An 8,967-nucleotide genomic window follows, 5' to 3' on the forward strand; every position below is an offset into this window, starting at 1 on the left:
GGGTGTCACTGACCTGGAGGAACAGAAGTCTCCTGACTCGTATCAGCAGCCACACTCGGCAGGATGAGGAGGATCTGTCTCACTATGACATTTCCAGGCCCAGGCGTGGTGTCTACACTTTGACATTTGTCTTCAAATTTGGTGGATGGGGCCTTGAAAGTCTATGGATTCTGTGCCTCTGCCATATCAGGACAGAAGGCCATGGACCCATCTAACGCATGTGTGCTGTGGTAAAAAAACAAAACAAAACAAAACAAAACAAAACAAAACAAACAAAAAACAACACTAAAGCGAAAGCAAAGAAAATCACCCTAAAACCCAAATGCAAACAAAACCCAGTGTGTTGTGCTACTCCCTGAGTAAACTGTAACTGCATGACTGTGGCTACACTGGAAAATATTCATTTTGTGGTTTAAAATGTGGATTCTTGTTTGTTTTTTATATTATTTTATTTTATTTTATTTTATTTTATTTATTAAGTAAGTTGGTTTAGTTATTTATTTTGGCAGAGACAGAGAGAGTTCGAGCAGGGGAGGGGCAGAGAGAGAGCAAGAATCTGAAGCAGTCTGCTGTCAGCACAGAGCCTGACGTTGTGGTTGAACCCACAAACTGTGAGATCATGACCTAAGCCGAAGTCAGGAGTCAGAAGCTTAACTAACTGAGCCACCCAGGAGCCCCTTATTTGCTCCTATCCTGAGCATCTATTCTGAGCCACATGAGTGCTACATGCTCTGTGTCCCCCACCCCCTGATTCATATGTTGGAACCCTAACCCCCAATATGGCTGCATTTGGAGAAGGGCCTCTAAGGGAGTGATTAGATGACATCAGGTCATAGGATGGGGCCCTGATCAAATAGGATTCGTGTCCTTGTGAGAGGAGACACGGGCAGCGAGTGCCCTCTCCCCCATCCCCGCTCCATGAGCACACACTGAGGAAAGGCCACCCCGCAGAAGAGCTCTCACCAGACATCAACTTGCTAGCAACTTGATCTTGGACATTCTAGAAAGTCCAAGTATAAAATTCTCTAAAAAATAAATCTACTTATTTTTATTTTGAGAGAAATAAGTTTCTGTTGTTAAACAACCCAGTCTGTGCTAAGGCTATAGCAGCCTGAGCAGATGACTCCAATCTGAGAAACGCCAACAGGCAGGAGGCTGGGCGCTGAGCGGCTGGAGACTATTGCCTAGTCCTGTATCCCTGATCTGACTTGGCCTCAGCTTCCTTATGGGTGAGAGCACTTGCAGGGTTGCTGATTATAACCCCCGACCAACTGAGATGCTTGCAAGTGGGAATGTTCTGGACGAGGCTTTGTGGCCCAGGGGTTGCACTCAGCAACCTAAATTCCTCTTACTTCTGCTCCCTGGGGAGAGAGATGTGGATTTTGATTTTCCAGGTGAGTTCTGCTAACATGGGCAGAGGGACTATGCTCTCCAGGCTGCATGATTTTATTTCCCTCTAGACTCCCATGTAAATTAGGGGCATAAAATATTCTCTCAGGTCCTTTCCAGATCAAAAACCACTTTCTCTCTGCTAGTATTTCTTCTTAGTCATCTTTGTAAGAGACATCATCTTTTAAGGGGGGAAAAAAAAAGTCCCCACACCAAAAAAAAAAAAAAAAAAAAACAAAACCAACCACATGAGAGCAGAGTTTTTCTGAAATACTGAGGAAGTCCGGTCTATAGAGGTGTGTGGGTGTGAATTGACCTGAAAACGTGAACATGGCTGTGCTGGGTATTAAGAATACAAAGACAAATAAGATGGTCCCTACTTTCAGGGGTTTAGAATACACTAGAAAACATTCAAATAATTAGCATTCCTTTTTTATGTTAAGCTTTAAAAAAAAAGAATGAAGTACAGTAATGTTTTGTTCTACCTTTCCCTACCTCATTTATAAGGCCTGCCTCAATGGTAAGCCTCTGGAAGTAATAGCAACAAATGAACAAACACCCAGTGTGTTTTAACAGACCTGAGCAAGTATCTGGCTCACATTCTGAGTGCAGGCATTATATACCTGTATTAAGTCAACACACGTTAGTATACAAACTTATCTAATGCACATAGCTAGGGCTCATGAGAGCCCAACGTTATTATAGCTACTAACCCCAAAAGCTACTTGCCATTTTGGAACTAGATAGGGGTGGTGGTTGGATAACACTGTGAATGTACTAAATGCCACCGAATTGAACACTGTAAAGTGGTTAAGTTTGTGTTATGTGAATGTCACTTCAATTTAAAAAAAGCAACAATGCCTAATTGCCGCTTGAGTCCTCTGCTGGGCTAAGAAGACTTAAATACCTGAGATTCAAGGCTGAGCATTACTACCAGAAAGGAAGAAGGAAATCACAAGGTCAAGGCCTGAAGGTAGCCCTGTTATCAGTGCCGGGCCTCATGTCCAGTAAGAACGGAAGCAGGGGCAGGCTACATCCACACCAGTCTGCAAACATCGAGAAAGCACAGTAGAGAGGTTAGAACCCTAGGTCCCAGAGGACCATCAGACAGAGCCCGTCCTTATCCGGTCTGGGCTGCACCTGACCACGCAGCTCACCAGGTGTCCTATGTGGCACAGGGAAATTTGTAACTGTCTTGATCATCGCTATCTGCCTCTCTCAGAGTGACTCCTTAATGTTTACCACGCAGTAGCACATTTCTCTGGTTTCATCACTCTTTTTGCCCAGCCTATAGCATTTCCTAGGTCTGAAATGGCTGGCGATATCAACGTAAGGTCACTCTTATCATATTGTTGTTACCATTTGCCCTTTGAAGGCCTTCTGAAAATGCCTTTACTTTAAGGCGCAATGCTTTATTTTCATACCTATCACCCACCTCCTTCTTCCTCTTGGATGCCTCCCACCTGGGGGATTAGGCCCTGGCAATTTAATCACCCAGCCTCCTTGACCTAGTGTTTATGGCCTGGGTAACATAATTTCCTTTCATGGCACCACGTGTATTTTCTGGCCAACTTGTTTTGTTTCTTCTCTTCTATACAATTGTGGGAAGGCAATGGAACTAAGATGGCTTTAAGCTGTTGTTTCTTTTCTTTGAGGGAATGTTTGGGCTTTCTTTTTAGCTCCCTGAACTGCTCATTTCTTTCTGGTTCAACAACATTTACTTGTCTGAGCTCACAAAACGAGCCTTTTCTCCTGTCTTGATCTTCTCCTTATTATTCACACTCTGATGTTTTGCATGTTGATGTGTCGCCCCTCCACCCCACGCCTCCCCCCCCCCGGAAGTGAAGGGGCTCTTGTTGGGGTTTCGTGTGTTTGTTTCTTTAATCTTTGCTCTTGACAGCCACTGTGCCCTAAGGGTGTTCTGTGACTCTCAGTGGATCCACGTGCATTTAGGTTTGTGGCTGCCCTTTCAGGACATAAACCATTGGATCTGCGATTCATAACCTGATGTCACTTGCTGGCCTTTTGAATCTGGGCTCATTTCTTTTTTTTTTTTTTTTTTAACCTTTATTTATTTTTGACAGAGAGAGAGAGAGACAGAGCATGAGCAGGGGAGGGTCAGAGAGAGGGAGACACAGAATCTGAAACAGGCTCCAGGCTCTGAGCTGTCAGCACAGAGCCAGACACAGGGCTTGAACCCACAAACCATGAGATCGTGACCTGAGCCGAAGTTGGATGCTTAACCGACTGAGCCACCCAGGCACTCCTCTAGGCTCCAGTTGTGAGACTTCAGTAAGGTTATGCCTGTGAAGTCATAGAACATACCTCTGGGAGATAGTAGGTTTTTGATAAATGTTTGTTGGATTTAGAGTAAAATTATTTTCATCTCATGAAATATGTTCTCTGAGCTGAATCTCTGAATTTAAAAAATGCACACAGGGGCACCTGGGTGGCTCAGTTCGTTAAGCGTCTGACTCTTGGTTTCGGCTCAGGTCATGACCTCACAGCTTTGTGAGTTCGAGCCCCACATCGGGCTCCGTGCTGACAGTGCAGAACCTGCTTGGGATTCTCTTTCTCCCTCTCTCTTTTCCCATCCCCCCACTTGAGCTGTCTCTGTCTCTTTCAACATAAATGAATAAACTTAAAAAATGCACTTAAACATGCACTTAAAACCAAATAAGAAAAGTCATTTATTATGGTGGGAACATAAATTGGTACTTTTTTGGAGAAAAATTTTACCACAATGTATCAAACATATTAAAAATATGCAAACTCACTACAACAGCAGTTCCAATTTGAAAAATTTATACTAGGAAAATGGTGGATCTGCACAAGGATTTTGCTGTGAGGATATTCACGAACACTTGCTTGTATTCACAAAATATCGGAAACACCTAAGTGTTTATCAGTAGGTGATAGTTTAAAAAATCATGATCCATCCATAAAAGGAATAATATACAACTATTTTAAAAGGTGTTGTAAAAGAATACTGAATGACAAGCATGATATGCATGACATTTTAATTGAGAGAAGAAGGTTAAAATGTACTTGGATATTTAATAGACAAAAATTAATCTTGGCTATTTAAAAAATACGAAGTCCTGATGTCCATCCATTTGCCAAACCTCCTTTACCTATAGCCACGACCATAACGAAGGGCAACTCCATCCTTCCAATTGCTGAGGACAAAACTTTGGAGTCATCTTTGGTTGTCAGAGCCCACATCCAACCTCTCTGGACACCCTCTGACCCATACCTTCAAGGTGTACCCAGAATCTGAGCCTCACCAGAGTCATTACTACCGTCCTAGTGCAAACCACCATCATCTCTCAGCAGGATCAGCACAAGAGTCTTTCCTTTGGTCTTCTTGCCATTATGCCTTCTCAACACAGTAGCAGAGTGACCCTGGTAAGGCATTAAAATACATCGTGGAGCTCCCCTGCTCATGAAGCTCCCCGGCTCACTCAGAGTCAAACACAAAAAATGACCTACAGAGTCATCCACACTTCACTCCTCCTCCTTACCTCTCAGATTGCATCTCTTTTCTCCTTTCCCTTTTGCTGTCTCCACCACAACACACTTCTCATATCTTGAACATACCAGGCAGACTCTTACTGTGCACAGATATCTGCATAACCCCTCCCTCAGCTGCTTCCGTCTTTGCTCAGACCTTCTGAGTGACCTTGACTGCCTTACTTAAAACTGCACCTTGCCCCTCCACTGCTAGCACTCCCAATCACCTTTCCTTGTTCTATCGTTTTCCCGTAGACTCTGGACTTTCTATTTGCCATCTTTCATTGATCTATGATGCGCTATGATTTCTACAGTTAAACATTTCTGATACTGAGATACAACTGACAATCACGATGTCTTCCAACTGATTGGCAGGTTTTTTCTTTTGTTTTTATTTTTTTATTTAAAACATTTTATAGTAATCTCTATGCTCAGTGTGGAGCATAGATCTCAGACCTCATGACCTCGAGATCAAAGGTCGCAGGCTCCACCAAGTGAGGCAGAGAAGCGCCCCACTTTTCTCTTTTAGAGTAGCACATAGGATGATGGTGCATGTTACAGTTGAGGGGTGATGGATTGTTTGCAGAAATGGCTGTGATTGTTCCCTCCTTTGTATCCACCCCTCTTTTGTGGCTCCTCTATTTCCTTACCTGCCTGCTGTGGTGGCTTGCTTCGAGAAAGATACTACAGCTGGGGGGCGCCTGGGTGGCTCAGTTAGTTAAGTGTCCGACTTCAGCTCAGGTCATGCTCTCACGGTTCGTGAGTTCGAGCCCCGCGTTGGGCTCTGTGCTGACAGCTCAGAGCCTGGAGCCTGCGTTGGATTCTGTGTCTTCCTCTCTCTCTCTGCCCCTCCCCCACTCATGCTCTGTCTCTCTCTCCCTCTCAAAAATAAATAAACATTAAAAAAATTTTTTTAAAAATTAAAAAAAAAAAAAAAGATACTACAGCCAGAATGAGAGGCCAGCTCTGAGCCTGGTCCTCAAGAAGCCTTGTGTATGTTTGCTCTCTTTTGGAATTCTGCTTCCGCCATACGACAGCCCCAAGCTAGCCTGCTGGATGATGACAAATGGCCCAGGTGCCTCTATTGCCCCAGTTGACAGCCAGAAACGCTGAAAGCAGAGGTGCCCAGCTCCTAGGGAGCTGCTGGTGAATCAGAGGAGTAATCTCAGGAGAGATCACAAGAACGCCCAGCCGAGCCCAGGTGAAAGTGACCCGCAGCACAGTGACTTATGCCATGGTTTGTCTTTGATGCCTTTTATTAGGCAACAATAACTGATACCAGTGGTGTCTGAAATTCAGCGAAATACAGGAAATAATTTTCTTATTATGCTTATAGTGTATTTCCCTCCAAGTAAAATATAAGCTTCATGAGGGAGGGAGTTTTGCCTCTTGTTCTACTGATGTGTGCATCTCTTCCATCTAGAAATCTCAATAAATGTTACTTAACTGCCTCAAATGTGTGTAAATATGGGATAATCCTATTTTTGTTAAAGACCAGAAGCAACATGCTTATGTCTTCATGGTAGTTATCTCCTGGTGGTGGAATTACTGATGTTTTTACCCCTTCTTTTGGTTTACCCGTAATGTCTAATTTTCAACAATGAACATGCATTTCTTTTGTAAAAGAAAGAAGAAAGAAAGAAAGAAAGAAAGAAGAAAGAAACCATTTGGGATGTACTTAAAACTTTCAACAATAAAATTGTAACTCATCTAATCACTACCCTTAGGGAGATATACCTCCTCACTGCCGTGGTGTGGGTTTCAGTGCTTTTATGTTTGTGGCATCTGGGAGTTCTAGGGTTAATGATACAAGCATTTTCACCGCCAAGAGGAAAATATCAACTCTGAACAACTTCCTGCTTTATGGGTCTATTGAAATCGTTACCCAAAACTCTTCCTGATCTGCTATTTCAGTTCCACATATGCTAAAACTTAGTTAGCACCTCTCCTTAATGTTAACCGATCACTCTGGTTCTTATTTGCAGCTATTAGCACATCGAAATGATGTCTCTTGGTTCGAGAATCCAGACACCCGCCTGTATTTACTTTTTTTGTACTGAGTTAGCATTTATTTGTTGAACATCCTTTCTACAGAACTTTATTAATGTCCACATTTACACTAACCAGGTTGAAGAGGGTAGCAGGGCTAACACGCCACATGCTATTTGTTCACTATTGATGAATGTTCATTACTGACAAACCTTAGCCAGTATGTGGGCACAAGAAATGTTATTTCTTTATGTATTTTAATGGAAAGGCTAGAGTGCTTTTTTTAAATTGAGGTATAGTTGACACACAACGTTAGGTTAGTTTCAGGTGTATGGCATAGTGATATGACAAGGCTATGCTCTTGTTCTCTGCTCACCACAAGGGTAGCCACCATCTGTCACCATATAACACCGTCACGATACCAGGGACTATATTTTTTTACCCTGTACCTTTCATCCCTGTAACTTACTCATTCCATCACTGGGAGCCTGTACCTGCCACTCCCTTCGCCGATTTGTCCAACCTCCCCACCTCCCCCAGCAGCCATCAGTTTGTTTTCTGTATTTATGGGTCTGTTTCTGCTTTTTGTTTGGTTGTTTGTTCACAAGTTTGTTTGGGATAATTTTAGATTCTACATGTAAGTGAAATCATAAGGCAGTTGTCTTTCTCTGGCTTATTTCACCTAAGGGCTACAGTACTTTATAACATTTGATTTGAAAGCTCTCTCTCCTTCACTGACAATCCAACTGCTTATTAAGGCATTCTTCCTCCCTGCATCCTGCCATCCTTTTGCCCCAGAATATTTGCTAAGCCCTCTTCTTTTTAGGTGCAGTGCTAAGTGCTACAGAGAAAAACGCGGGGGAGAGACGGTGAGAACACTGACCTTCCAATAAAGTGAGACAGGCATGCAAACACATGCTTGCCCTACAGCGAAATGAGTTTTACTGGTGAATAGTATGGAATAGTACAGCGGTGCACAAAGCAGAAATGACCCAGTTTACTTACTGCAGGTGGGGGTGGGAGTGGTTGGCAAAGACTTCACCGAATGGAGATGCACCAGTGGATCTTACAGGATGACTAGAACTAGACTGGGTGGAGGGATGGGGTGTTGGGGGAAGAGGGGGCCAGAGGCAGCAGATGAGGCAGGAGAGAGAGAGAACAGGGACATAAAAAGTCTTCCTTTTGAAAAATAACAGCTTTACTAGGATATAATGGTTTTAGCTGAGGGCAGTGGCATTTCAGTGTCCATTGTCTCTGGTCCCTCCTAGGGCTGACCAGTGGGGCCCCAGTGTCACTAACCTGGAGGAGCATTCACCAGTTGTGCAGAAGTTCCCTCACTCCTGCTCTGGGAAGATCTGTCCCACTTCACATATCATAGAAGTCACCCTTTTAAAGTGTGCAATTCAGGAGTTGTTAACATATTCGTAGAGCTGTGCAGCTTTTATGACTATATCATTTTAGAAGGTATTCTTCATGCTCGCTTCGGCAGCACATATACTAAAGTTAGAAGGTATTCTTTATTTCCAAAAGAAACCCCATACCTGCTAGCAGTCACTGCCTATTACCAGCTACCCCTAATCCCTGGACTTGCTCCTTCTGGATATTTCATATAATGGAATTATACAATATGGAGCCTTTGGTAAGTAACTTCTTTTATAGTGTGATGTTTTCAAGATTCATCTGTGTTGTGGTGCAAATCAGTACTTCATCTCCCATTATGGCAGAATACTCTTGATTGTATGGTAGATCATATTTTATTTATCTGCTCATCAGTTAATCACATTTGAATTGTTTCCACTTTGGGGCTATTACGATTAATGCTGGTGCGAACATTTGTGTACAGGTTTTTTTGCGAACGTTATGTTTTCGATTCTCTTGGGCATATACCTAGGAGTGGAATTGCTAGTCGTGTGGTAACTCTACCTTTAATGTTTTGAGGAACTGCCAAACTATTTTTCAAAGTGGATGCACCATTTTCAATTCCCACAAGCAATGTATGAGGGTTTTAATTTCTCTGTATCCTCTCCAACAGTCGTTAGTGTCTGCTTTTTTTTTTTTTTTTTTTTTTTTTTTTTT

The sequence above is a fragment of the Felis catus genome, chromosome A1 (assembly GCF_018350175.1).
Source record: "Felis catus isolate Fca126 chromosome A1, F.catus_Fca126_mat1.0, whole genome shotgun sequence".
NCBI classification, from domain to species: domain Eukaryota; kingdom Metazoa; phylum Chordata; class Mammalia; order Carnivora; family Felidae; genus Felis; species Felis catus.